Raw genomic sequence first — 27,950 nt, 5'->3', positions numbered from 1 at the left:
ATTATTTTTGAATGGTCTCTCAGGCAGGATGGCCAACAAGAAGTCTCTGTTCCCAGGGCCTATGAGCTATGAAATTGTGTCATCATGTCAGATTCAGTTATCACTTGCTGTCCAAACGAGAGACAGGCACAGCCCGGGATCGTCCCCCTGTTCAGGATGAAAATGAGGAACTGATGACTCGTTACACTGGTGTGAGGTCAGGCCGGGAGCTGCACAGACCCTCCCAGCCCGGGGCAGAGCCTGGCCTTGCATCCCGTCGGTGTCAGCTCCAAATCCCACACTTCAGAATGAGGTTTCAGCACCTGCTGGATGTTTTCGTTCCCACAAGCACTTTCTGCTGTAGAGTGAAATCAAAGCAGTCAGCCCAGCAGCGTCCGAGCTCCGTGTTTGACTCAGAGCAGCTCGCTGTGCTCCCCAGCACGCTCGCTCCTTCAGCCGGGAGCTGTCACCGTGCCGCGGCTCCGTGGCACCTCTGACTTGGGTTAGGGCAGAGGGGCAGAGGGCACAGAAATGATTACCCAAGGAAGATTTCAGTGGGAATTTTAGGTTACAAATGATAATTCTGCACTCTGTGTAGGATAGCTGGGAGATGCAAATTCAAGTCCAACCCACCACAGCACAGGCACAGGTACCATGGGTGTCAGTGCAGGGATGTGCTGTGGTGAGAACAGCAAAGGTTTTTCCAAATGCCTCCTCCTGGCATGTGAAATGGGCCAGAGCAGCATGTACTTCCTCCCACCCTTGGCTTTTGTATCTTTCTGTGCTGTCAGAGGCCTGTATTTACCATACATTATACACTTAGAAAATGACAGGCCTGTAATGCTGACTGAAGGCAGTTATATGGTGGTGTGAATAAATAGCATTTCCAGTGCAATACTGGGATAGTCTGGGCTGTCTTGGGTGGGGTACTGCAATTGCAAACACTTCCTTTCTTGTGTTGATTTTGGATTTCATGCAAACATTGTTTCTATCCTATTATTTAGCCCCTGGGATACGATTTTTGGAATACAATGATTTCGTGTATAAAGGCCCAGGTTAGAATCCAACAGTGTTCCTTTCCTGTCCTATGGTTTTGCTGTGAGAAGGGAAAGAAGTGCTGGAGAAAAGAGCAACACACGCACACACAGCTAATGAGAGCGGGGTGTGAAAGCGTCCTGTCTTTCCTTCCCACCCAGCAGTGATGGACTCCAGAGCGAACTGCAGCACCGAGAGACGTGGGAGGTGTCACACACGGTTTGTTCATCTTCCCATTTACTGCACAAGCAGCCCATCGCCTCTCCCTGGAACAAAAGAGAAGGACAAGGGGACCTCGGGTAGAGGATTTGTGTGGTCTTGGTGACCCTGGGCTGGAGCAGTGGCCACTGTGCCTCTGGGGCCAGCCAGCAGGGGGGGGGAGGCCGGAGCATCTCAGCCCCCTCGGCGGCCCAGGACCTTCAGAGCTCCACGAGGGGCCGGGGGTTGCTCCTGGCACAGCTCCGAGCACACCCACCCCACCACTCACAGCTGAACTGCGTTTGGAGAACCCAGTCTGTGCTCTGCAGTGAGCAGGGGGGCTGTTCACAGCATCCTGCCATGAACTGGCTTCAAGTGGCCCCTTGAGCTCCCTCAATTAATTAGTTTGATGAGGAGCTGGGTTAGTTACCAAGTACATGAGCCTCAGAAGCCAAGTTACAGAGCAGCTGTGAACTGGTTTGTGCTCCTAGGTCAGCACAACCAGGGCTGCTCTGCATCTCCCACATGCTTCAACACAGTCTCATGCCCTTTTCCCTTTCTTTCCTATCAAATCCCATTTCCTGGGCTGCTCTCCCTCCTCCTCCAGTGCTGCAGAGGACAGCTTTTCGCACTTCCACTGTGGTTCTGCACAGCCCACTCACCTCTCAGTGTCAGTGTGATCTGTGTTACGGAGACATCAAAGCACAGCATCCTCTGGGAAAAGGAGAGATAAAGGGAGAAGAAAATGTTCCAGAAGCACCGACAGGCAGGAGTTGTGTTTAGCCCCTTTTGGAACAATAATCTCCCCGAAGGTGTGCTGAGCACTCCAGCAACGCGCAGTGGGAGCAGCCGGGGCTCTGCGCAGCATAATCTGATCATGCTCTCTTTGGATAAGAAACACAGCTTCATGCTTTTCACCTTCTAGGAAAGAGATTTATTATGAAAATCAGGTCCCTGCCTCAGAGCACACAAAAAACAGTTGGCTTCATAACCTTGGGGAAAAAAGATAAATAAAGAAATCCCATGAGACACGTGTGAGAACTGAGTAAGTATTAAAACATATGTTGGAACATATTGATCCCTGAAAGCCTCCTGCAGCAGACATGAATCTTTTTCATTTCCAGGCCCACTGGTAGTTTAATGAGGATGGTGTGTGCCACTCACCTGGATCAATCATTTATGCAGATTCCTGCCAAGCCCCCACCACAGGCCCTGTCTCAACCCAGCAAAGAAGACCGTGCCATGTTTCAGCTGAGTGATCTCAAACCTCTGCAGGGAGCACAGCACAGCCCTGGCCAGCCATCCTATCTCAGGCTCCAAGGGCTGCCACCTTTGTCAGGTCAGAGGGACGTCCAAGGACCTATGATCTGTCCTGGGATCAGCATCCCTCCTCCTAGTTCTTGTCCACGGTAATGTCCCAGTGAACCTGGCTTGGTGTGAGCAGAGTGCCTCAAATGGGCCCTTTTATTCCCGTTTCAGGTACACCAGATTTTTCCTTTTTTTTTCCTCTCAAAGTGTATGTGTAATAAATATAGCACAGGCCTAGAAGGATGAAAAGATGAATCACAGCTATGAAAATATTTGACTATATTTTAAGCAGGACTCCCAGCACGTACAACCGTAGTCATCCACCACTGACGTGCTTCAGAGGCATCAAAAGACTGGTTTTTCCACCATTGAGTTACTGCTAATTATTCTTAAAATAAAGTGCTACCATGCAGCATTAACTCAGAAGAAACTGTAAGTTCCTTGCTATTTTCTACAGCTTGTTTTCACAATGAATTAATGGGAGTTAATTTAGCAGTTCACAACAAACAGGACCACTGCAAGAATACAAACTAGGTGTTGCTTCCTGAATTCTTCCTCCCTCTTGTTAGTGCTCCTCTTTGACTTTTATTAGATGTAGTACAAAAGGTCTTAGTCTGGCAGAGAGTAAATTTGCTGGAAAGGCAGAAATCAGGAAAAAATACTGCATGATTTTCTCCTCTTGTGGATATTAACAGTTTGGCACAGATACATTGCTCTCACAGTGGAAAAGAATGGTAAAAAATGGGCTCTAATTCTTTGCAGTATGTTAATATTAGTATCTGTGAACAGTGTTGGTGTTGTCATGTCTGTGTAGCATGTCCTTTGTCCAAGACTGATCCAAGTTTTCTGGAGCAAGAACCATTTCAGCCCACAGGTGGCACTTTGACTGTCGATCACTTTGTCTAAAAATGCAAGAGATTTTAGTCCTCACTGAGATGGAAAACTAAAATAAGCCATTTGGAAAGCATTCTGCATCTTGGAGAGGCTTTCTATAATTTATTCAAACTCAACTTGAAATAGAGAAATGGTTTTACCCCCAGAAGCATCCAAAAATACATTGTGTCAGCAAGTGCATTGTGTAGGAAAATCACCAAATCTTCAAAAGCTGCAGGTCGAGGTCCCCTGTGCTAACAAAGTGCTCATTTCCAGCTGCAGCTCCTGCGGATGCCTGTGCAAGCCAGATGCTCAGCAAGTGTTGGGGTCCAGCTAGTGTGCAGCCAAGAGGCTCTTCAACAGTAATGTCCACACAGCCAGATAGGAATTTCGGGACCCCCCTTAGTCAGTCCAGAAGCTGTAGGGGTGCACAGAGGTTCCTTGGGCAATCCAGGAGAGTAGGATGCTCCTGCCTCCTGCCTCAGGCTTCTTTCTCTGTGGTGCCAGAGATGGGAGCTAATTTTTACTGCAGTGGGCATCCACTCCAGAAGGTCACAAGGGATGGGAGGAAATAGTCCCAAGCTGTGTCAGGGGAGGTTTAGGTTGGATACTGGGGAAAATTTCTCCATGGAAAGGGTGTCCAGCCCTGAACAGGTTGCCCAGGGCAGTGGTGGAGTCCCCATTCCTGAAAAGATTTGAAAGACATGCAGGTGTGGTACTTAGGGACAGGGTTTAGTGGTGCCTTGGCAGTGCTGGGGGAACTGTTGGACTTGGGGGTCTTAATTGTCTTTCCAACCTCATTAACTCTGTGATTCCATAAAGCTGTTGCTTGCTTTTTTTCTTTGAAGGCGCTTCTATACTTCTGGGAGATCATGAGTAGAGCAAGCTGGGGTTTCATTTCCATCAGGAACATAGCAAATCAGTCCTGGAACTGCTGCCTGTGTGGTTTTAAAGATCTGTAGCAGCAGTTGTAGAGACTGGGGGTGGGGAGAATGGCACACAGAGAAAATTTCATTCAAGCAATTAAGGAATCACCACACTTTTATGATTAACTTCTTGTTCCCAGGTTGAATGCAGAAGCTGTTAGTGGGGGCATTGCTATTCCATACCTGACAAGAACAATGGGAATATTTGTTCTGCCTGGGAGGATTACACCTTCCATTAATCTAAGTTTTATTGAAAGTTTAAATAACAGACAAAATTTGATCAATTAGCAGTGTAATTCCAAGGAGATGTCACAGTGAAATTAAATCTCAAGCATTTTTAATGCAAAGAAACGTAGGAGCTCCCTCCAGTTTTCTTTCTCAGTACAGTGTTTAGATTTTAATTGAAAGTTTATTCTGCTTTGTGCATCTTCTAGTAAATTTTAATTTCAGACTGTAACGAGAACAGTTTTCTATTACAGTGTTTGTAGCATTTCACAGATAGATCAAAGATGCCTCATAAATGAAGAAAGCAAACAGGTTTGTGTAGGATCCACTAGCCATGGAAATCTCCAGGAGAAAAGAGATTGATGTGGGGAAAAGGAGAGGGAATTGGTGCTGTGATGAGGAAGGATGCATGGTGGGAACCAGGTGGCTGTGATTATTGTACCCACTGCTCAGACCCTGAGGGCTCACTCGGGGCTCCTTCAGGTCCCACCAGTGCCAGACAGCCAGGGCTGTTCTCTTGCTCATCCCACCCCAGACAAAAGCTGCTCCCTGAGCCCACCTCGGCACTGCTACTCCTCTGCTTCCCATGGTCCCCTTCCTGCCATCCCGCCGTCTCAGCTTTCATTTCCTTATATAATTTCTTTGTCCCCAGCGAAGTGTTATTGCCATCATTACTGCTCCACGTCTTCCATTTTTCTTATCATAAATGTCATTCTCATACTGCAAATACCAGCAGTGCCGCAACCTTCCTGTGAATCTATCTCAGTGTTATCTTTGGAGACATACCTCATCTGAAAAGAAGTAATACTGAAAATAGCTGTATATTTTTGGGTGTATATTTTTGTCTGGAAGGATGTCAGGGATCAGCTTATCGGGCAGCTGAAGCAATACAAATCTCCCGTCTGCACAGGTCTAGTTTTGTTTACACACTAAGAGTTTCTGGTCAAACCTGGGCCTTGATACCCTTACACAAAGCTTCCCAAAAGTAACAAAGACTCCAAATTTAACAGAAGATACTGGTGAGGAAAGGTTTCTCAGCGACAGTGGAGGCACAGAACACAGCAGCAGGGACTGAGCTGCTGGGTGTGCAGCACATGGGCTGTGATGGCAAATCACTCTGGACTGTTCCCCTGTCAGTCACCATCAGATGAGCAAATACCAGGAGGAACTGGTGCTTGTGAAAATTAATAGACGTGGCTGCACATACCCAACATCTGATTATCTGTAACTGTACCTACCAGGCCAATCTGTTTGTGAATCCTGGGGCACCAGGCAGCTGGAGCCCTGGCTGGGGCACACCAGCTCTCTCACACCATGCCTGGGAGGTGAGGATTTGGGGTTTCTCAAGAAGTATTTTTTCTTAGTAAAAGCAGTGATTAACCTTGCTTCAGTCACGAGCAGCAGTATTTAAAACAACAACAAAAAAAAAGGCAGCTGAGAGCTGCCTGCAGCTTGGCTCGGGCAGCCGCTCCTCCATATGGCGTGTGAAATGCCAGTACATGAAATTAACTCTCATAAATAAGTAATAAGGGCTGATTTGCCCAGATCTGGATGGGCTGACTTCCTGTGGAACACAGCCCTTAACCGTGGCATCATTGTAACTGCAGGTGTTCGAGGCCACAGAGTTCCAACAAAACGTGTATTCTAGGGAGAGCTTGGAAGGAAAACAACACTTTAGGAAGGGGCCAGCATTCCAGCCTCATTCCAGGATGCTCAAGGAGCAGTGCCTGTTTGTGTTTTCAGAATTGAATGTTTCAGTTTTCTGACACTTTCCACAAGTCAGGCTCAAGTGAAATTATATTTTGTTCAAACAGAGCCTTTGAAGTAACCGAAATTTTCCCTCTTCCAGAGGACTCTTTGTATGGAGTTCTTTTTCCTCTCCAGAACGTGAGAAAATTGAAACAATGAAACGTCTCTGAAAAATCAGAAATATTTGTCCCACATCACAAATCTCATTTAATCTTTCACTGACAGGACAGGGGGTTCTGACTGAAAGCCCTATTCCTGCTAGAACAGAAATTCATTATGCAAGAAGGCGGCAAGATTTTAAGTAGAACTCTAGGACTTAGAGTTGCCCATCTCTGACAAAAAAAATTAAACACAAATAGTCAAATTCTCACAGACCCTGGTGACTTGAGATATCAGTTTTCCAGCTCATCTGCAAGAGGCCTTCCCAAGCTCTTGGTGTCCACTCACAGGGGGCATTGGTTCAGGGACTGACCCAACTGAAAGGGCCAAGCACCAGTGTCTGAACCCCCCTTTCCAGCAGCACCGTGAGTTCCTGGAGGCCTGATCCTGCAGAAACAATGGAATTTTTCTTCAGTCGCCATCAGTGAAATGGAAGCAGTGTCACTGGGAGCTGGGGATTGATGAATGGTCCCTGAAGTGCGACGGCACAATCTGTCAGAGCTGAGGTTAATGGGGGGAATGGAAATAGCCTGAGCCTGCACAGCTGACATCATCTGCTAAATTAGCTGGAAACCAACTCACAGTGTACTCCTGCTCCTCACTTCACTGTCACTGACCCCAGTACCCAGCTGCAGCATGGCCCTGCCTGGGATCCACACGGAGCCTTAGGCAGCTCCTGGGGGCCGATGCGCTGGGCTGGCATTGCCCGGCTCTGCTGTGGCTTGGGCATCACCCTGGAACACTGCCATGGCACAGGTGACAGCGCGACCCTGCCCTCATTTCAGTGGGACACCAGGCTTGCCTTCAGTTTGTCCTCAGGGCACAGAGAGGGATTCACAAAAAAGGGGGAAATTCCACACAGAATTCATTCCCATGTGTTGCAGAGAGTATCTCACAGGTGACACTGTGCATCCCTGCCACTTCTCCAGGGTCTGGTTCCTGGTCAGAGCTGGTACCACTGTGGCCTTCAGAACCAAGCTCAGTCTCCTGCCAACTGGGAGTGCTTGAGAAATGTTCCAAAAGCATTTGGTACTCCACTGTAAAGTGCCACCTGTGCTGGAGACCAAATTAACCCACAGCTGAGAAAATGGAAAACCAGGAATTTAATTGGTTAATGGCTTCAAATCCTTTACTACTTAATTCCCAGTTATAGCATAAATACTGAAGAAAATCAAGATATTTAAGAGCATAAACAGTCCTAATTTCTGTTGATGTCTTGTTCTCACTCTACAGGAAGAAGGTACATTCAGAGGCTGGGTTTGGCTTGGGAGGCACCACTCTGCAATGAGAGGCTCCAGCTCTTCCCACGGGTCTGATCATTCACAGTTTTAATAAGTTTTTTTCCTGATCTGACGGTAAAATACAACACTGAAACTTCCAGGAGCAGTTTTCGTGGTTTGTGGTTGCAGCATGGCCTTTTCTGACCTTTGGACATATGCCATGAATGCTTTAATCCTGGCAAGGGCCTTATCTTAAACAGATTCAATGAAGGATCTGAGAAGTAGGTCAGGGGACATTAGAGGCTGTTTGATTCATTGTGAATTGTGTGCACAGCACGGCCTTCAAGCCTGAAATGGCATTACTTGGATGCAATGAAGCTGCTGTTTTGTTTTAGAAAATAGTCAAATGGATGGTTAGTAGGAGAAAGGAGTGAGGAAGAACTGGGTCTCTGGGGACCAAACACCATTTCAAGCAGGAAATCACCACCACAAGCAGGTGCTTGTGCTTTGTGGTGGCAGCACCCCCACCTGTGCCAGCAGCAGGGACCAGCAGCACCCCAAAGGTGCAGGGTGAGCGATGGGATTACAGACATGGGAACAGGAGAGCTGCAGCTGTCTGCTCTGCTAACAAAACACTGCTTGGGGGGCACTCCTGAGATCCTTTACAAAGTACTGATGATATTTTTTTTCCCCCCTCACAGTGCTTTACCACCCTGTGTCTGTCCAGGGTGCAGAGTTTTCATTTCTTTTAATGGTTCTCAATGAGAAATAAAAATGCATTTCAAAGTTATCTTCAAGGCTTACTGTGGTTCAGATGGTTTCTTTAAATCCACAGTGCATATGCTATTTTTCAAAGCTTTACTGGTCCCCAAATGATTGCAATGGCATATTGACTGGCTTTACTGGGGCCTTGGGAGTTTAGAAGGGAAAAAAGTAACTTAGCAAGGGGAAACCCTTTAAATATAAATACATGAAAGTTTTTAAAGTTCTTCTAATCTGTCTCTAGTTTTGGTATTTATAAACCAGATACTGTCATCCAGGTAAACAGCACTTCCCTGTTCTGGGAATGTTGCAGCAGCCAGTTGACTGGAGCTCCTTCATGCCTTCAGAAAAAGAAACCCACCCATCTCACAGGGCTGCTGCACCCCTCAAGCTTCTGAAATTGCCACCAGGAGCGAGAGCTTGGCCTCACAGCACTTCCCTGCAATTGCTGGAGAGCCTAGGACCCTGAAATGTCTGTGTAACAGCACTAATACAAGATGGATATAGCTCCATACCCTGGATCTGTTTAACCTGATAAATAGTTTCAGTTAATGGACAGCAAAAGGAATGATGCTCAGTAAATTTGATTTTATGAGCCTTTCACTTATTTGCTGTGCCCATTAGGTCGGAAGTTAGGTAATGGTGAGTGTCCATTAGTGCATTAGCTCAGTGATGATGGAGCTGAGTTGGAAAAAAAAAAAGAAAATGGTGGAAAACCCCCTGCAGCCAGGTGTATTTATTAAACCTGTGTTCGTTAGTGGTGGCTGTAATGGATGGACACTGAGCTGGAGAAGGCATCAGAGTTTGGTTCAGGTGGGAAGTACAGCAAGCCCTGAATCCCCTTCCTCCTCCCACAGCATTTAGTCCATGTTTGTCCTGGGAGCCTGAGACAGCCATAGGGGCTGTGGGGCAGGGATGGGGCTGCTCATGTGCTCCTGTCCCAGGAAAGTCTCTGTGCAGTGCTGGTGTGATGGGCGGCCTGGGGCTGCTCCTTCCAGTCACCAATACATGACCCAGCTTGTGACAACCACTGACAACCTGTTCTTTTACTCACTTCCTTTGAATTTTTTTTTCTCTGCCCAGGCAAATTAGTTTTTAAAATCTCTTTTCCCAATTTCTTCGTTACCCTGGTATTATTTACACAGCCCACAAAAAGCTGTTTACTCTTCTGGGTAATTCAATGAACATTCACTTGCTTTGAATTAATATGCAGCATTGTTCGAAGTGCTGGCAATTTAGTGGTAATTGGAACATCTCCTTACCCTGGAAAAAACATCCAGCCTCCTAAGTTAGTTTTCACAAGTGGCATTAATGCAGCAAGAGAGCCAAATTCCCTTGTTTATGTGCTAGCAAGGAAATATGGGGCTTGTTAGCAATTACAAGGTAAATTTTCTTCCCCTCACTTCCTGATGGTGCTTCCTCTGTAGCTGTGAGGGCTGTTCAGGGTGACTGGAGTCTATGTCCCAGCACTGCCAGGGCTGGGTGAGTCCCCGCTGTGGTGTTTAATAAGCAGTTTGCCCACGATGTGTTACAGATGCTGGAAAAGAGTTTGGTGGGTAAAAAGGGGTTTACAGCAGTGTGTGGAGGAGCAGGGCACAAAGAACCTTTTCAGCAGCAGTTTGATCTCACCTGGATGCACATCAGAGGTATGTGCTTTAAGCTGTTTGTAAACCAGGTGAGCCCTGCAGAGAGCTCTGCCTACAGGGTTTGGTAGGAATGTCTGTAAGACTGGTGCCCGGTGGATTGCAGAGCCCTCGCTCAGCTGGGGATTGCATTCAATCCAATAACAATAATCCATCAGCAGGCGTGTTTCCATTTCAATCTCTTGGGTGCACTCTGACCACAGACGGGCCACAGCTGTGATAGAGACCTGTCTGTGAGGCTAATAGAACCTGATAGATAGAAAATGAAATCTGTTTGCTCTGCTGTCTGTTGGCTTCCCTGATTTGGTTCCGCTTACAAGGGCTGCTTACGATGCCAGCACTTCTCCAGGGGTTTCCCCAGCAATGGAAACAACTTTGTTAGGGACTGAAGACAGGGAAAGGGACAATAAGTTGCATTTGTTTGACACAGTTTTGATGTCCCAGTGGGAGCACTTTGAATCTCTGCAATCCAAAGTGAGGGTTCTGTGCCTTTCAGAGCCTTTTTCTTCCCTTAAACTTTTCACCCCATGTATAACTTCCTGCCCAGGCAGGACATGGGGCTCAGCCAGAAGGGAAGACATAATGTTCTGGGGTTAGTTAAACTCCCAGGTAGGGTTTCCTGCTGGATGTGGCTGTGAGAGCAGCTCCTCTGTGGGATGACAAGTCTCAGAGCAGCAGGGCCCTCCAACAGCTTCTCCAGCTCTCAAGACATTCTTTCTCTAATCACATTTACTGTAGAACTGGAAAACTTAATGATGAAAATATTTTTGTTGATTTTTATACTTTGCTTTTGACCTGTGAAAATGTGTTTACAACAGGGTTTGCATTAACACCCTGAGAATAAACAAGTGTGAATATGGCACTGATCATGCTAGCACAAAAATTAATGTTGCATATGCAACATTAAATACCGCTAAAGAATTTAATTTAATTAGGGAATCAGTCCTTATGAAAGCCAGCAAGCTGAGAGCCCAGAGAGCTGAAATCTGGCCATGGCAAGAGCTGAGCACACAGGATCTCACTGGGAGCTGCTGCCTGGGGCACACCTGGCCCGGCTGGCAGGGGGACAGAGCAGGGTCCATGTGCTGCCAGCCCTGTCCTTCTCTGCATGAGCAGGGACTGGAGTTACAGAAACCATCTCTAGGGACCCAGTCTGGGACAATATTCAGCTTCATGAAGTCTCTGGGTGGAACTAGCTTCCAGTCACTAGAACCAACCTGGGGACAATATAAACTCACAATCTAGAGAAGAAATCCTTCCAGAACCAGTTAGAAGGTTCTTGAGCTAACAAGTGCACTCCAGACTCCTTGACACCTGCTCATAGAGGCAACAGAGCTCAGGGGCTGCCAAAGAGGTCTTCTGCATCCCCTCCTGCTCTTCACAGCCCCTCTGCAAGCCCCCCAGGGGGCTCGTGGCCCCCAGGCCGCCGTGACACCAGCTCTCCTGCACCTGTGGTACCTGCCACAGTCTTTGGGAGAGGGCATTGAGCGAAACATCCTATTCACAAAGAGCTTCCTAGTGGTGTCCTCAGGAGAACAGGGATCCAGACAGCATAGTGTGTGTTGTTAGTAATGTAAAAGGACACTGTTATTTGTATTGCATCACTGAACTCCATTATGTCTTTTATTCACCTTGTTTCCAGGACAAATGCAGTTCCCTGGGAAGCCATCACCAATGGGCACCCACTGGCAGGTCACCAGTGCAGGTTTTGTGCCACGAAGGAAACAGGCTGCTCTGAATCCCACCAGTACATGGCTTACAGTGCCACTGACTCAGCATGAACCAACTCCTCAGCTCCCACAGCAGCCCTGGCTCCTCACTGGCCACCCTGGGCACTGCCAGCAAAGCCACCTGAGCTGGCAAGGACAGGAATGCCCAGGGACACGGGGGCATTGGCAGGACCTTATCCTCATGCCAAGGTCTTTTTCCTCTGCCAGTTTTCCTGGAGCTTTCTCTGCACATCCCTTTGCCTGCTTGTTGCTAGAGCTTGTCACAAGCATGGAGGGTCTCTGTTGGTCACTTGGTCCCTGTTTCCTCCCAGAGCAGGTCCAGGCTGTGGGGCCATCACTGGTGGCAGGGCTGGGACCACCTCACACACATTCCTTGCAGGTCTTAGGTCCCTTGGCAGAGCTCTGCAAGCAGCTGCTTCCCTCTCTCTCTGCATTAAGATTAATGTTTGAACAGCAGTTGTCCCATCCATCTCTCTGGGAGGCTTCCTCCAAACAAATAGCAGGAGGAGGTGGCATCTATTTGGGAATGACAGGGCTTCAATCTATCTATTCCACAGGTAACCACTCTCTCCTGAAATGTCAGATTGACTCTTCATCTTCCACAGGCTGGGTGCGAGCGCATCGTGGCGGGTACGGGCCCGCCTCCCTTCATTTGCAAGGAAAAAGAGTCACTGAGATTGATTGCACAATTGAATGTGCAGCATGGTAAACAGTTATTTGGAAATTATTGTTTGTGTTTAATTATGACATACAGAAGTTTAACAGTCATAAATTTTTCATTGGAATTGGAATGCAAATGTAAGCTTTAACATGCATCAACGAAAGACACAAATCAGCATTTCCCACAGCACATCACAGCTCTGGGGCCAGCAGCCTCACTCATGGGCATCCCCCTCATCAGCATCATGGGCCAGAGCTGTCAGTGAGCTGAGAGTGGCTTAGAAATCAGAAATTACTTGTTTCTGCTTGAAATTACTTGTTTCTTCTTGTTTCAGCATAAAGTCCTTCAGGCAGAGCAGTGCTGTAACAGGCAGTCAGGGCTTCACTCCCCCTTACACTTTTGGGGGGCAGCCAGGGTGGGGAAGGACCTTTTTTCATCTTGGCAAAATAGGAAAACTTTCTGGTTTCACAAAAGTGCCTTGTCAGCACTTTTGCTGCTGACAACAATTCTTTCCAAGAATTGTCAGATTAATTTCCCCCATCTTTTCTCTCTTTTTATTCCTTTCTTATCTCTTTCTTCTCCTTCCCCCAGCACATGCACGGGGACACATGCTGTAGCTCTTGTCAATTGAAGAAAATGAAAAATAGATATGTAGAGGGAAAAAAGTTTAACAGCAAGAAAAGATGTGCTAGAAAAGAGGGTGGTAATAAAGGAATCTAATTAAAATGGAAAATTTCTGTGGGAAAAGGAAGCAATGTTGGGGGAGGCAGAGGTAGAACATTGTTTCTAGCCAGCCTGCTCATTTGGGGGAAGATGCAGCATATCCCAGCTGATTAAAAACTGATATGATAATGACAGTTGAGTATTTTTGTGTCTTTGTATTTATGAAGCAAATCTCTCGTGGGACAAAACATATCACTCAGTGAGTTGCATAACGTTTAATTCTGTATTAGGCAAAGAACAAACGGTGTCTGTGTTGTACAATTCACATGTGAGCAGAAAGGTGAGCACACGGTTTCTGAGCACCCACTTGTGCCACCAGAGACAACAGTTTTGGGGAGGATTGTAGGGAGAGACAGGAGTCCAGAGGGTCTTGTGGCTGTTTCAGGGGTTAGCAAATGGGGTATGGAGATCTCAAAACAGATGTGCAGAAAGGGCTGACCTGTAGGTGAAGGATGTGTTTGAGCAGTGCTGACCTCGTCATTAAAGCTTGAGATGAAATATCTCCCCAGACGAGTTCTGTTTATGATGTTCTCAAGCTATTTTAACAAGGATATTGTAGCCAGTGGAGCTGTGATTACTGCACAATGGCAGAGGTGTCCTTGGTGCCCCTGCAGAGTGGCCACCCTCAGCAGGGGGAGAGCAAGGGGTCACAGCACTGGGGACATGTCCTGCAGCCAGTTTATGGTTCTGATGCTGAGCTGTGGGCAATAAGGGACTCACTTCTTCAACACAGAGTGGCCCAGACACATCACATAGGGGCAGGGGGGTGCTGAGAAGGTGGATAAATGGCACTGGGCTGTTTGTATTTCTGCATATTGTGACTCTGTGTAGCTGTCACAATGACCCACAGCTAATCTCACTGATTTGGGCATTTCTTTGTTCCTGGACTGATAAGGGTAACGGGGGAATCTGTGGCCATTTTAGGACACAATGAATCAGTTCTGGGAAAACAAATTCTCCAAAGAGGAAACTGTCTGTGGGAAGCAGCAATGTGGAATGTGGGGTGGGAGTGCTAAACCAGAGATGTGGCAGTGGGAATGGCTTTCCTGGGCTTTGCCTTAAGATTATTCCTTGCTGTCACTTCTTGGTCCTCTTCCCATGTTCTGGTTTGAAGGACACCTTGGAAATGAGGGATGAGCCATAATGAGAAAATAAATGCAAATTAATCAAAGATGACACTATAAATAATGTGAAACATAATTTCTTTGGCATAGTGCTCCAGCGTAGGGGGTCTGTGCGTGTGTGTACACAGGCACACATGCACGAGCCGTCGCCGTTCATCGTTACAGTGCTTACGAGAGACTTTACAAAAATGAACACTGATAGCTCCCACACAGAGGTGTGGGTGACCTTCACTTGGGTGAAGGAGCTGGATTCAGAAGCCATTGGTTTGCTTGCTGTCTGTCAATTTTCCTTTGTGGTTTCAGGTACAATCATGAGTGGCAGCAGCAGTGGCAGTGACAACAATTCCCCACTGAGCAGCAGAGCCTGAGGACCAGGAGGGTAATGGTGAGATACACCTGGGTTTGGGCTGGGGGAAAAGGGGAGAAGGGGGGAAAGGAGGACTAATGTGGTACTCAGGCTATACAGCTGCAGTGGAAGGGAAATGCTGTTAAAGAATTGGGTGTGGTTCTAAAAACCCAGACTGGGGGTATTTCCTCTTGGAATGCAATTACATTCCTGTAAAACCTTTCACTGGCATGATGCTGGCTGTGGAGGTGAGCATCAGAGACTTTCTGCCCATGACTTTGAAGAATTTAGTCAGCTTGAGAGTGAGCAGTGATGCACAAATTACCAAGAGAGCATGTGTGTCCTTTCATGAGCGTTTGTGCTAGATCTGTGTCCTGAGAGGAAAGCAATGTTTGGGTCACAGGACAGAGCAGTGGGAACCTTAAATCCCACAGGGAATAAAAATGAAACAAGCAGTGATATTGAGAACTTCCCCAGTCAGAGATGGTGTATCACATTGTTCTCTGTTATAAACACCACCTTGAGCTCTTGCAGGTCCAGTAAAGAGAAAAGTAAAATGAAAACATTGTAATGGGTTAGAAAATGCTGAACGAGACAGTTCCATTTAGCGTGAGTCTGCGACATGTCAGAACTGGCAAAATGTTTCACTGTGCAAGTTATTAAAAATGAAGAAATTATGTACAGTGTGAGGTGTGATGGTGATTGATTGTGTGCTCAGAGCTCCGTCAGGTCAGCCCGAGCCAGGGCATTAACCACGTGGTGACACAGCAGGAGTCGCAGCGATCGCTGCCATGCTCAAAACTGTTTTCACTACTCTGCTAAAATAAATACCTCAGTTCTGCCAAAACATATTAAAGGTAAATGAGTCACCACTAAAGCAAACGGAAAGAAAATTCCCTTGAAGGAAGTGAGCACAAACATCACTAAAAGCAGTAGATTAAAGATTGAAATATAAACTGCAGATGACAGACAAACTTTTTCTTAGTGACTTTCCAGAGGAAAAGCATTTGTCGTGTGGTTTTCACTGTGCACTCTGCCTTCCCCTTGCAGCACCTCACACTGCCCTCACAGCCTGAACCGTGAGAGCTCTGAGCCTTTATTTGCCAGAACTCCATCCCCATGTCCTGCTGGGCGTGATTATACCCATATAAAATGTGTGTATGTTTCTAGAACAGTTATACACTGGTTTTTTTGGCTACGTATGTGCACATTGCACACAGTGGGCAGTTAACAGGCTGCCTCTCTGCAGTCAGAGAGGGGCAGGGTGTGCACACACGGAGCCTCTGCTCCCGGGCTCGGGGCAGTGGTGGCACTGTCACCAAACCCGCGCATCCCGGCCGCGGGCTCCGGCTCTGTGCCGTCCTGCCAGAGGAGCTCCGGGTGCCGAGTCTCTCCTTTCCGGGTAAATAGCAGGGTAAAAAGACATGACATTTTCTGGGCCGTTCTTCTGTATTAATAAGATTCCAACTACAGGGTGACCTTTTCACAAAGGATTTGTAAATGCCAAAAGCTGCATAAAAATCTCTCTTTCTCAGGCAAACAGAGGCATCATAACTTTGCATTTATTTCTTAAATGGTGTTTTCCTGTCTTTCCCCCTTTGATCATCTCTTTCCCCTGAATGGATGTAGTGACAGCTGTACCTCCAAGAACACAATAACAGCTTTGAAAGGGAATGAGAGAAAATCAGTGATTGAATCCTTGCCTGCTCAGGGGATCATTCTGCTCAAGGGGCTGAATGAATGAAAACAAACAGGACAGGCATGATGCCCCAGCAGGGAGGGATCAGCCTCTGCAGGAGAGGGACCACAGAGTTTGGGCTTGGACATGGGGGAATGCTGGGTGCCACTCCAGTTTGTGTAAGGAGGGCTTACACTATTTCTTACCACTGAACCACATTCACACACAGAGAACAGGAAAACCAGCACCAACCAACCACCCAAGGCTTTTATGTTACATTGCATTTAGGGTATTTGATTTATCAAATAAATGCTGCCTTTGCAGCAGGATTTACACTCTCTTTGGGTGTATTTCCAACCATAGGAAAAGGCCATAGGAAAATAATAACAGCCAAACAAAACCCCAACAGAACAAAAGGCTTACAACTTTACCAATGGAAAGCTGAGGCTTCATCCAAGAGCAGGGCACTGGTATAAACCACCACCACCACCCTGCACTGTGTCGAAGGCCCCCAGGGCATGGACCTTGCCTGACCTCTTTGGTCAGGCTTTGAGTGAGCTTAGAGTCACCCTGAAAATCACTACATTGCCTTAATTAATACATTGTGTAAGGAAACTCTTGTACCTTTTTGTTTCACCTCCATGGTTACCTTTTTCCTTTGTCCTCTTTCTGCATTTCTCATGTCTTTTCATCACCAGCTAAAATAATTTAATTCCTTCTTCCTTTTGCAAGAGTCCAGAGCCTGCACTTGTCACTGGCAAGTGTTCAGCTTTTCCTGAACTACAGCTTAAAAAGATAAAATTGAGGCTGGATCTGAGTCAAATGCAAGTTTCATACTTTAATGTTTTATCACCTCAAAATATCATCCTGCTTTTAATTTCCTGAGTGATTCTTGTGCCCAGCTCAGCAAATGCTAATACACTCCCCCTGATTCCCACTCCGGTTCCTCCCAGGTATTCTCCTTTTCCCTCCCATTTCCATGAGAATTGTATAATCAAAAGGAGCAACAAACTATAGGTGGGTTCCTAAAGTGTCACCTCAAATATTGAGGGTTGATATGAGAGCAGGAAATATGTCCACAACTGAATAGGAATATATGCCAGGTAGACATGAAAACAGCAAAAACTTATCCCTACTGTGCTGGTGAATTACCTGGAAGTCTGCATGTCAGTTGGCTTAACTCTAGACCAGGTTCTTCAGTCAAGCCAGGACAAACCTACCCCTGATGACTCCTTTTGTGGTGTTACCCTTAGATCTTTTGCATCACAATCCAGGTTTCCCTTCAGCAGCACACAGCATTACTTCTTGTTCTGCTGCACTGACTAATGAGAGTAACTGGTCTCTGTCCTCTTCATAATGTCCCTCTAAGTATTTGTAAAGAGTTATCATGGCTCCCTCCAGTCCTCTTTTCTCCTCACATAAAGATTCTCAATTAATTTTAATTTGCCCTCCCTGACCCTCCCTCCCACTCCCACTTTATATATCAAATAATGGAACCCAATTACCTTGCAGTCATACCACATTTGGAGGAGAGAATGAAGGAGGGGACACAGAGTGCACTGGAAAGACAGTTGTGAGTTCTGCAGTGACCAGCAGCTTCCACTGTGTGTGAGCCACTGCTCACAGAGGCTCAGCAGCTCTGTTTGGGGTAGGAGCTCTGCAGCAGTTCCAGTCATCCTCAGGTCCCACCACAGCAGCAGCTGAAGCCTCACTGGGCACTGCTGGGCACTGCTGTGCCACGCCAGGACATGCAGCACTAGGGGATGCAGAAACATAAGCAGAGGCCCAGAATCCCCTCCTGCACTCTGTGACATGAAGACGAGGGTTCATTTGGATTAGCAAAATGGAAATGTCAAGCTTCATTTATATTCTGGCACCCAGTGTTAATTACCTTTCCCTTTTTTTAGTAACCATTCCTGTGTTCTGTTTCCTCACTTAAAACTGATAATAAGCTGTCCATCTGTGTAACCACTTTGCTGACACAAATCATGATGGATATGGAAAGAAATAAAATGAAAATCTAATGAGACATTGCTCAGAATGAGACAAAAAATTGAACCACGTTCTTTAATCATCAATGTGCAAAGCCAACCAGAATGAATTTGTTTCAAGGAGGCTTCATTTCTATTTAAATGTAAAATACACTGAAATGTTTCAAGAACCACAGAAAACTATGGATTTTGGATAAAAGGCTAAGTATTAGCCTTGTAATCCCAACCAAAAAAAGCCCCATACCAACCAACAAACAAATTCAATGCCCTGGTGCTGCAAAGAGGCCAATAGCTTCTTCTGCTTAGACTTCCCAGAGGGTAAAGCAGAACTCCTTAGACATAAGGTCACTGAAAACTTTAATCACTCATTTGCTCTGCAGGACAAAGACTCATCAAATTGCCAGCATCATCATAAATACTGGTAGAAAAAGCCTAATTCTGACCTGATGCTGTTATAAATAAGAATATCATTGCATAAAGTTAATAAGAGGTCATGAGCGTTTAAAAAGGTTCAGTTCTTTAACCTTCTTCCTCCTTCCTTCCCCCTCCCTATCATATTTTATATCATATTTTCCTGCATTTGTGTTTGAAGCTGCATTTCTAACCACGCCCAGTGCAGAGTAAGACACACGGCCTGGCTATAGCACCCACTTCACTGTCGTGGTCCAAGTATTTCAGAGAATAGTCCAAACGCTGTGATCCTGAAGGAAGCCCTGTATCAGGAAGAGTTAGTAAATTTAGAGCAATAAAGCCAATCTTTGAGAACAAAGGGAGTCTTTGTTTACCTTCTAAACAGAGGTTTCAGAACATACTCAGACCTCATCCCTCTTCTTGGCACATATAAAAGAAGAAAATATTAAAAACTCATTAAGAAAATGAAACCAGACTCCCAGTCCTGTGTGCTTAGAAAACAAGGCTTTAATAAGCATCAGATGTTGTGGAAACCCACAGTGAGATTTGTCTAAGTGGTGTGAAGAGGGTGAGACTGAATATCTGTTCCTTATGCTTGGTGCAATGGGAAGGGGTGCCCCTGCATTCCCCGGGGAATGTGTAATTAAATGGTGAAATGTGTGATGGCCAGAAGGATAAATGGATTCAAAAAGAGATTCAATTAATTCAGAGCAGAAACCTATCTGTGGCTATTAAGCCCCTTGTTCCCAACACAACTGGTGGCTCAGGGAGTCTGTAATCTGCTAATTATTAGAAACTGAGAGCCTGATTTGTAGGCACAGATCTGTCCAGTTTCTGCTGGAGACAGGGTACTGGCTGGGTGATTTTAGATGCTCCAGTGTAACAGGTCTTTAGTTTGGGTCATGTAAAATCACCTTACCAGAGCCTCTGTGGTGCCCTCCTCGTCCCTGCTCCCGCAGGCTCCGAGCCTGGTCACTGTGCCAGCTCAGCCCTGTCCCTGCAGGATCCCGTCACACACCCAGCAGAGCTCCAGAAGATCCCAGCCTTATTTTGTGTTTCCATTTCATGTTCATCTGTCCTTTAGGTTTTTGAGGGGTATTTTCCCCCTTGTGTTTCTTCAATTATTTGGATATTTTATCACTGCATTAAAGCAATTGCACTGGCACAATATGAACATTAACATTTGCAGTGAGTTGAGAAAAAACACCATCTTTAAGCCTCTACAGCAAAAAATGCTCCTCAGCAACAAATGAAGGTGCCACTGTCCAAGCTTCCCTGCAGCAGAAATCCCTGCTTCTCCTCCAGGACTTTGAACTTGAACACCTCCACCACCAATACCACTAACAAACAGCAAAGTCAAACACTTTTTTCTCAGACACCCAGTCCTTGTGATTCCAGATGTGATTTTGTTTCCTGATTCTACCTGCATGAGCAGTTTGAATGGTTTTATAATTTGCCTGTGCTTCTATTTTATCACATCTGCCTCCCATCTGTTATTTTTATGGTTTGCATTCCCATTCTCCTCTCCTAATGCCAGCAGCTTGACTGTAAAGCTGATGGCACATCCTAGAAACTTGTCAGCTCTCTCAAAAAAACATGTCTTGTGCAGGATGGCATAAGAACCACCTGGAGAAGAACAGGTAGATATGTTATTAATGATTTCTTTAGCAAGAGCCCACACAACCACTGTACTTGGTGCAGGTGCATGTTCTCATTGCACCTTGCAAAAGTCACACTGAATGAACAGAAATCAAATGTAAACAAAAACTTAGTGATTCAGGGGTGTTTATCTGTTATATCCCACTGCACTGGGAACAAAACAGGAACAGAGTGAGCACTCCAGGGCTCCAAGCTCTTCCCCAAGGCTTATCCCAAAAGATAAAAAGAAAAGAGAGAGCTGGTCCCAGGGATATTCCATGAGCTGCTCAGGGCTGTAGAAGGGAGAGGGAAATGAAAAAGCAGCCTCTGGACCCCCAGGCTGAGCAGTTCCCTGTTACACTCAAAAGATAAATAAGTAATTTGGTCACTGTATCATGACAGCCATCCTCATCCTGAGCATTGCAGTGCGGCACCGGGCAGGGATCCTTCACAAAACATCTTTGAATCAATGTTATTCACTGCAGCTCTCACAACATGACCCTGGGTTGTGCTGGGCAGGTGGCTCTGGTCCGCAGAGCCCTCAGAAGAAATGTGAAATGGGCTGCAGGACTTGTGCACTGATGCCAGCTTGGCATCAGGTGGAAGAATCCATAACGTGCAAAATAAATACAGAATTTCCCCAGCGCTCAGCCTCCCATAAACAACAGATGAGTCCCGCATGTGTCGCAGGTTTGGGCCAGTTAAAATTTCCACTTATTTGTGGCAACAGAGATTTTTTCTCATTCTTTTATAATTTTTCAAGCACGTGTATAATTGGCTCTGGCCTGCTACCAAGAGGTTTATTAGAGCAGCGAGGGATGAAACTAATGATTGTTAAGAAGATCTAATTCCAAGAATACTGAGTTGTTGATTACACATTTATGGCTGCTAACCAGCAGCTCTTGAATAAGGGCCTGTGGATTTGTTTACCTTGCCAAGGCACTAAGATGTAGCCAGTCACTAAAATTCAGAGGTTGAGGCAGAAATCAATACAGAGCTCCTGAACACCCTCCTGTGCAGCTGGAAAAGACTAATTGCTGATGAACCTATGAGTCCAATAAAAATGTGCATAATTTAAATTGTATTAAAACCATAAGCTGCTAAAACATCAATATTTAAACACCATCCCACCATCCCCTGCAGTGTCACCAGGGATCTTACAGGAAGAACAGATATTGCTGAACATTAAAGCGACAAAGGCAAAAGAATTGCCTGAAATATTTCTTTCACCAAATTTCTGACATGAACTTGAATAAAAGTGTCTCACGGAAAGACACTTCCTCTTGGTGCTAAGAACAGCTGCCAATGGGTTCCTCGTCCCCGAGCAGGTGAAGAGGAATGCATGGAGTTGACTCCAAGTGGGAGCAGCTCCACAGGGAGTGTGTGCCACAGACATGCTCGGTCACCAGGCGTTCTTCGGGCCCCTCTGTGCAGCCCTGGGTGTCGTTAGATGGGGCTGTCCCAAGGCAGGTCTCCAGTCACCCAGCCATGAGCCTGGGCAGAGCTTTCTGGTCTCAATATGGTCAGGGAAGCCAGGCTAAACTGTTTGCTGGGATGTACCTTTTCCATGGGATTTTTACTGCTTCAACTGCTTCAAGCAACCAAATCAACATGAGCACAACTGGGACTGAGTCACGAGTGACTCAGAAGCTCCCAGGCCCTGCCAGCTCAGCGTGTGCATCCAGCTCCAGCACTGGTTGAGAGAACCGAGGGTGGCTCCAGCTAATGAATTTTCAATTGCCAATCCTAAATCATTTATCACATGCTGCCAAGCATCGCCTCACACCGAGTGCTTCCAACACCAAGATGATGCAAAAGAAGTGCATGATCACACCAGGAGCCAGGTGTTGCTGCTGAGAAGTGTTTAGGGACAGTATGGGCAGCACTCCCATCCATGATTTTGGGTAAGGGAGACATGCTTGCTTCTGAGGAGGTTTGTTTGCAAAGACAGAGGTCCGTGGGTGGCAGAGGACTGAAATACTCTGCTTAAAACTGCCAGCTCCAAAAAACCAGCCATGGACATTACCCACTCAACAGCTTCCACAACACCGTGCCAGATCTTCCCTGCCCTCCCCTGAGACCCTCCACAGCAAGGAAGAGCTGCTGGAGTTGTGGCTGTAGGAGGAGGTTCACTGAGGGCTGACCCTTCAACAGCAAGGTCCATTCCCCAGTCTGTTGACCCTCCTGGCCACAGCACCCACACACAAAAATCTGCACTGTGCTGGGTAATTTGCACATTAACTAGCTGACTTTTAAGGAGACCCTTGCACTACTCAATCCAGAGCTCACCTGCTGAGAATAATACATTTATCACCAAGATTCTACCTGTCTGTGCTCTACAAGGTGTGCACGTGGCAAACCTCCATCATTTACTCAGACACTCTGGGATACATACCATGAAATTTAACAAGGTGTGTCCTATACAGGGCTGTAACATTGCAGCTGTGTGCACTAATTAGATAACACTCATTATTGTTCGTTCAATTTGCATTTGCAGAGGCGGTGCCAGCGCTGGCTGCCGGCCCTGATTGATTGCTCCCACTTTGCATTCATTAGGAAGGTGGCCTCAGCACAGTGGTTTTACAGCGTGTTTGCTACCACTTAACTGGATATGCCAGTCAAATGCCTTGAACTGTGTCTCTTGATTAACAGTATTTTGCAAATGCAGCGCAGGCTGTTTGAGCAACCTGACAGGCAGTGGTGGGGCTGGGCGAGCACTGCTCCCACTCCCTGCAGAGCCCTCACCTTCCTGCAGGCCAGGTGCAGAAAAACCACTGTGACACGGGCTGGGGACAGCTCACCAACACATCGGGGTCATCAGTGACCACGTCCACTGCTCATCTCCTCCACTCAGATGTGACTGACAGAAGTAAATGGGCCTGTCAGAGGGTTTGATCTTGTCAGGCAATACCAAGCCCATCAAACTGGGGCACATACAGGTCTCAGTGACCTCTGAGATTTTTCCTTCATGTCCCCTCACAGCTGCAGAGCAGGGTTTTCTCTGGTCCATCTAATCTCCCCCTCCACTCCAGACATCACCTCGAGGGATCAGTGGAGCCAGGGACTCATCTCTAGCCTGGGTTCCTGTAGCAGCAAACAACAGCCTGGAAGCGCCCATTGCCCCAGCCCAGGGACCTCAAGACCCTCTGGTCCCAGGGCCCCCCACCCTCCTGTCCTCCCCAGCTCAGCCCTTTGCCACCAGCCACTCAGACTGCCAAAAGGAGGGTGCTGGGCTTGCAGGGAACCTCCTCTCAGCACATCCCATGACATGGGACAGCTGCTTCCCTGCCAGAGCAAGGGCACTACGTGGCAAGGCGATGCCGTTCAGTGCTGGGCTGGTTTCGGGGGATTTTTCCTCACGCTCAGCGTTGCTGGGCTGCTGACACACGGCAGCTCCACAGCCAGCGTGTTTGGCAGATGAACTGTCGCTCCAGCTCATTCCAGGGTGAAACACTGTCACTTTTCCCTTTTGCATATGCAGCACGCACTGGGGAGTTCAGGTCTGTTCACAGCAGATTTATTCATCAGTAATCGCTTCATTTCTGCAAAGGAAATATGTTCCACTGCTCCTGCAGCTGACAGGCTCTGGCATCAGTTGGAGGCTGAGGCTCCAAAAGGAGGCAGAATATGTTTATGGGATGAACCACAGCTGTTTGCAATATTCCCCTGCCCTAGCAATTATTTTAATAGAAAGAATTCCTGGAGGGTTATTTGGCTTCACATGGTGCACGTCGTGTTCACAGTCACTAGTTCAGGTATCAGGCGAGGGAACCTCTGAAGACAGTTCTGCTCCTTTAAAGCATTTTTTTTAAAAAGGCAGCAGGTTGAATGCTGCAGCCTGCTCACACACCAGAAAATACTTGCTCCCATGGGTAGCACAAGAAATGACAGGAAAAAAATGGTACATTTACATGATCTGCATTATCATAAAGTTGTTTATCAGCATCACTGAGCTGCCCAGCACTCCCAGGGTGTGAGAAGAGATGCTGCCCAGTGCAGCCAGTGCTGTCTAACTTAGAGACACAGAAAAGGTGAGCAAGACACATTCCTGCAGAAAACATGAATCACCTGGCTTCACACATTTTTCTCTGAGGGAGAAGAGCTAGGACCTCCCCAGCTTGTTCATGGTGCAATGGTTTCCGTGGGTGCCTTTTCTGCCCCTGTGGAGCAGTTCCTGGAGGAAGAGTCTCTGGCCATGCTGGCTGCAGGAGTGCAAAAGGGAGTACTTGTTCCAGTGCTGTATTTCCACAATAAACTGGAGGCCATTTAAAATTCAGCAGCATCATGTGAACGTGTTGCTGCTTTGCCTCAGAAATAATCAGTCAAGACAGTCCTCAGACACTGCTGCTCATTAAATAAAACACCCGGAGTCCTCCCTGAAGGGGAAGGTTCCTCAGGGACTGGCAATATTTTAGCCTGCTTGCCATCTGAGGGCTTTAAAATACTTCAGAAGCATTAATTAAGTCTCAGGACATGTAAGATGGAAGATTAGCATTTTCTCAGCAGTGAGCAGCACTGGGGCTGCAGGCTGGGGATGCTCCAGGGCTGGGGAAGTTTGGATGCGGTGTTGTGAATCCCAGAGCATTGCTGGTGCCAGCACAAGGGAGAGGAGAGTTCCCAAGCTGCAGCTCCTGCCCTGACCCACCTGTGGGGCCAGGCTGGTGGCCTTGCAGAGGAAGGTGAGTTCCCAGGTGGGGCTGCTCTGCTCCCACAGCTCCTGGGCCAGTGCTGGTCCAGACCCATGCCAGCTCGGGGTGGCTGCTCTGCTGCTCAGCCACGGCTGCCAGCCTGGCATTCCCAAGCCTGCACTGTTTTGATTAGCACTGGCAAACATCTGTGTCCTTCACTGAGAGCATCTCACACAGACATTGGGATTTGGTTCAGGTGGCTTAATGAGAAAATGAGTAAATCCCTTCCTGGACTTTTATGTTCGAACCAGCTGTCCAAAACATGAGATACCTGGATTCCTTATAGCTTTAGGATGTTTTCTCTCTGAAAATACCCATTTTTTCAGTGCACAGGAGAGCTCTAGCTGTTCATCCCACCAACAGGACTTTAGTAACACACTTATGAATGTATAAATGGAAGTTAAATGCTTTAATACTTCTGTGGAAATAGATATAAGAGAGGAAAGCACAAGTAAATAAAATCTGCCAAGCAATGCTTCACAAAGTTGTCCAGAAAAAAAAAAAAAAAAAAAAAACCACAAAAAAAACCTAAACAAATATCCTGTAACTCAAAGGGCAAACAGGTAAGGGTTTCTGTCACCAAACAGTGCTGTTCACATACTGAAATGCCATTTCTTACCTGGAGATTTAGATGAGAAGAGAAGCTCAGTGATTTTTATCAGTGCCTTTAGTTTCTCTGCAGAGAATATGAGCACACTGCTACTGACAGAACATCAATAATGGGGGAGGTAAACACTCACAAAGTGTTAATTCTCTCAGCATTGTGAGATCCAACATATGCATCATCACTGTACGTCAGTGAGGGATAATGTGAGCAGGCACCACAGTCTAAAATACAACAGTGCAATCTGCTTCTGAAAGAGATTTCCATGTGGGAACAGACAATGTTTCAGCAGTTTCCCATAACAACACCACGGCCCAGCACAGCTCCTGGCTGCTGGAATCTGCCTTTGTCACAAACAGCTCTGCAATAAATGCACATGGTGTGGATGAGCACAGCCCTATGGGTCGAGCACTCATAGCCATGGGAAGAGAAAAGACCTTGGGAAAATGGGAAAATCAATGCCATTGAACTATCACAAACCATGCAGACTCACCCTGAGCAGCACTGGAGGCAGCTCTCCCTGACTTACCAGGGCAGGCTTGCTTTTTTGACCTGCACTCTGGATGCCCCAGTCATTTTGGCCTTAAGAATACTTAATTTCCCACTTAATTGCTTCAGTGCCAAGTAGCTTTCCCTTATTGCACTTCCTTCACCCCAGAAGGAGGTTAAAGAAGGTAAAATGATCTCCTGGACCATCCTCTGGACACAGAACATAGGCTCCTGTTTGGGATCACACTGTGATCTCTGACTCTCTAACAAGAACTGGGGAAGAAATTGGGCAATCTGTGTCTCTATCTGCCTTCCCTATGTTTACATATGTTTAGTCTTGGCCATTTTCTCACTCCTTTTACATGGGGAGTGAGTGTGAATAGTGAGTCACTTCTGTGACTTTATTCTACCAGCTCTGTTTAGTATCAAAGTGTTCACTGAAGCAGCAAATTATACATGATTATTGGAGATTACTCACTGAGAGTGAAGTGATAAACAAATAATTAATTGTCATTATTAGCACTGTTGCCCTGTTGCCTGAGGCCTCTGTGAAATCAGGACCCCATTGTTTAGGTACTGTACCAGCAAACAGGGACAGGCAGTTCTTGCTCCCAAAGGGCTCAGCCTGGAGAGGTGACACAGCCCAGGGGAAAGGATAAAGAGGGGTGTGCTGGGCTGGGGCAGCATTCCAAACCCGCTGGGTTCTGCACTGAAGAAATGCCCAGAGGTTCCCTCGTTTCTTTGTGTGTTGGGTTGGAAGGATGCTGCCCCTCCCCTGCTGAGCTCATCACCCCTCACTCACAAACTTCAAGCACAGCTCTTAACATCCTCTCACTAACCAGCACCTCTTGCAACACCACTGATTTTTCTGTGGTCATGTTATTTCCTTGGCCCCTAAGCTCTTTGGCTTAGAGGGTTTTTGAGCCTCAGCTCCACCTTCTAAGTCAGGAAGGTAACACACAGTTGTTGAAGCTGCTAGGGAGAAGGCAGGAGGGAGCAAAAACTCCATGGGGGGAAAGTTTCCTCCCTCCTGCCAGGGCTGCCGTTTGCAGAAGGTGATCATTATGATGTATAACTGTGGAACTCCCCCAAAGCACACACAAGTAAAACAGGGAACAGGCTGTAAAATATGTTAGAGCTGGAAAATGAATGATCTCTGTCAACTATTTAAAAGCAATCCAGTAATGTGAACAATCAGAAGTGAAGAAAAATCAATACACTTTTCATGGCGCTGAAATGGAAAATAAGTGGGATTTTACTCTGGTAAAATCCATGCAAACAAAACCCAACAAATTAATTCTGCTTGTCAATGAATACGACCATGTCTTCAGCAGCAGCACCACCTCCCAGAGTGCTCTCTTCAGCCCCAGCACTGTGCTAGTGATGTAGCAGAAATCCCCACTGGAGTCAGTGGTACATGACAGAGAATTATGAACCATTGTGTGTTATTCCCAACACATTCAATTTGTTTAACAAATAATTCCTCTAGGAAGGCTTCAAGGAAAGCAAACAGAGCACAGCAGCTACAGCCCAGTCCCTATTTCTGCAGGCAAAATTCAGACAGAGCACCAGAGTAAAGCAAAGCATCACAGTCCCTGTCAGACAATTGGAGGCATGATTAGAGTGTCCCAAAGTGGCCATTTCTACACTCCAAATTGCAGCAGCTTCTGACTTCAGGTAACAGAGGGGAGGTGGCCTTGGGGGTGCAGGAAGAAGCTCCTGTAGCAGCTCAGGAGGTGTGAGGGCCCTTCCCAGAAAGAGCTTGGTGGAAATTGGAAGGGGGAAGGTGT

At 46.7% G+C, this 27,950-nt stretch overlaps 1 long non-coding RNA gene across 1 annotated transcript; it reads right to left on the bottom strand.

Annotated features, from left to right (window-relative positions):
* LOC128798313 (uncharacterized) lies at positions 1–26,411 on the bottom strand. Its single transcript, XR_008434377.1, has 3 exons — positions 25,687–26,411; positions 1,875–2,133; positions 1–1,280 (listed from the first exon to the last, which is right to left on the bottom strand). It is a non-coding gene; the product is annotated as an uncharacterized LOC128798313 (long non-coding RNA).
* Between the last annotated feature and the right edge of the window lie 1,539 nt (positions 26,412–27,950).

Source organism: Vidua chalybeata, chromosome 20 (genome assembly GCF_026979565.1).
Source record: "Vidua chalybeata isolate OUT-0048 chromosome 20, bVidCha1 merged haplotype, whole genome shotgun sequence".
NCBI lineage: Eukaryota > Metazoa > Chordata > Aves > Passeriformes > Viduidae > Vidua > Vidua chalybeata.
This window is presented reverse-complemented; position numbering and strand designations above follow the sequence as displayed.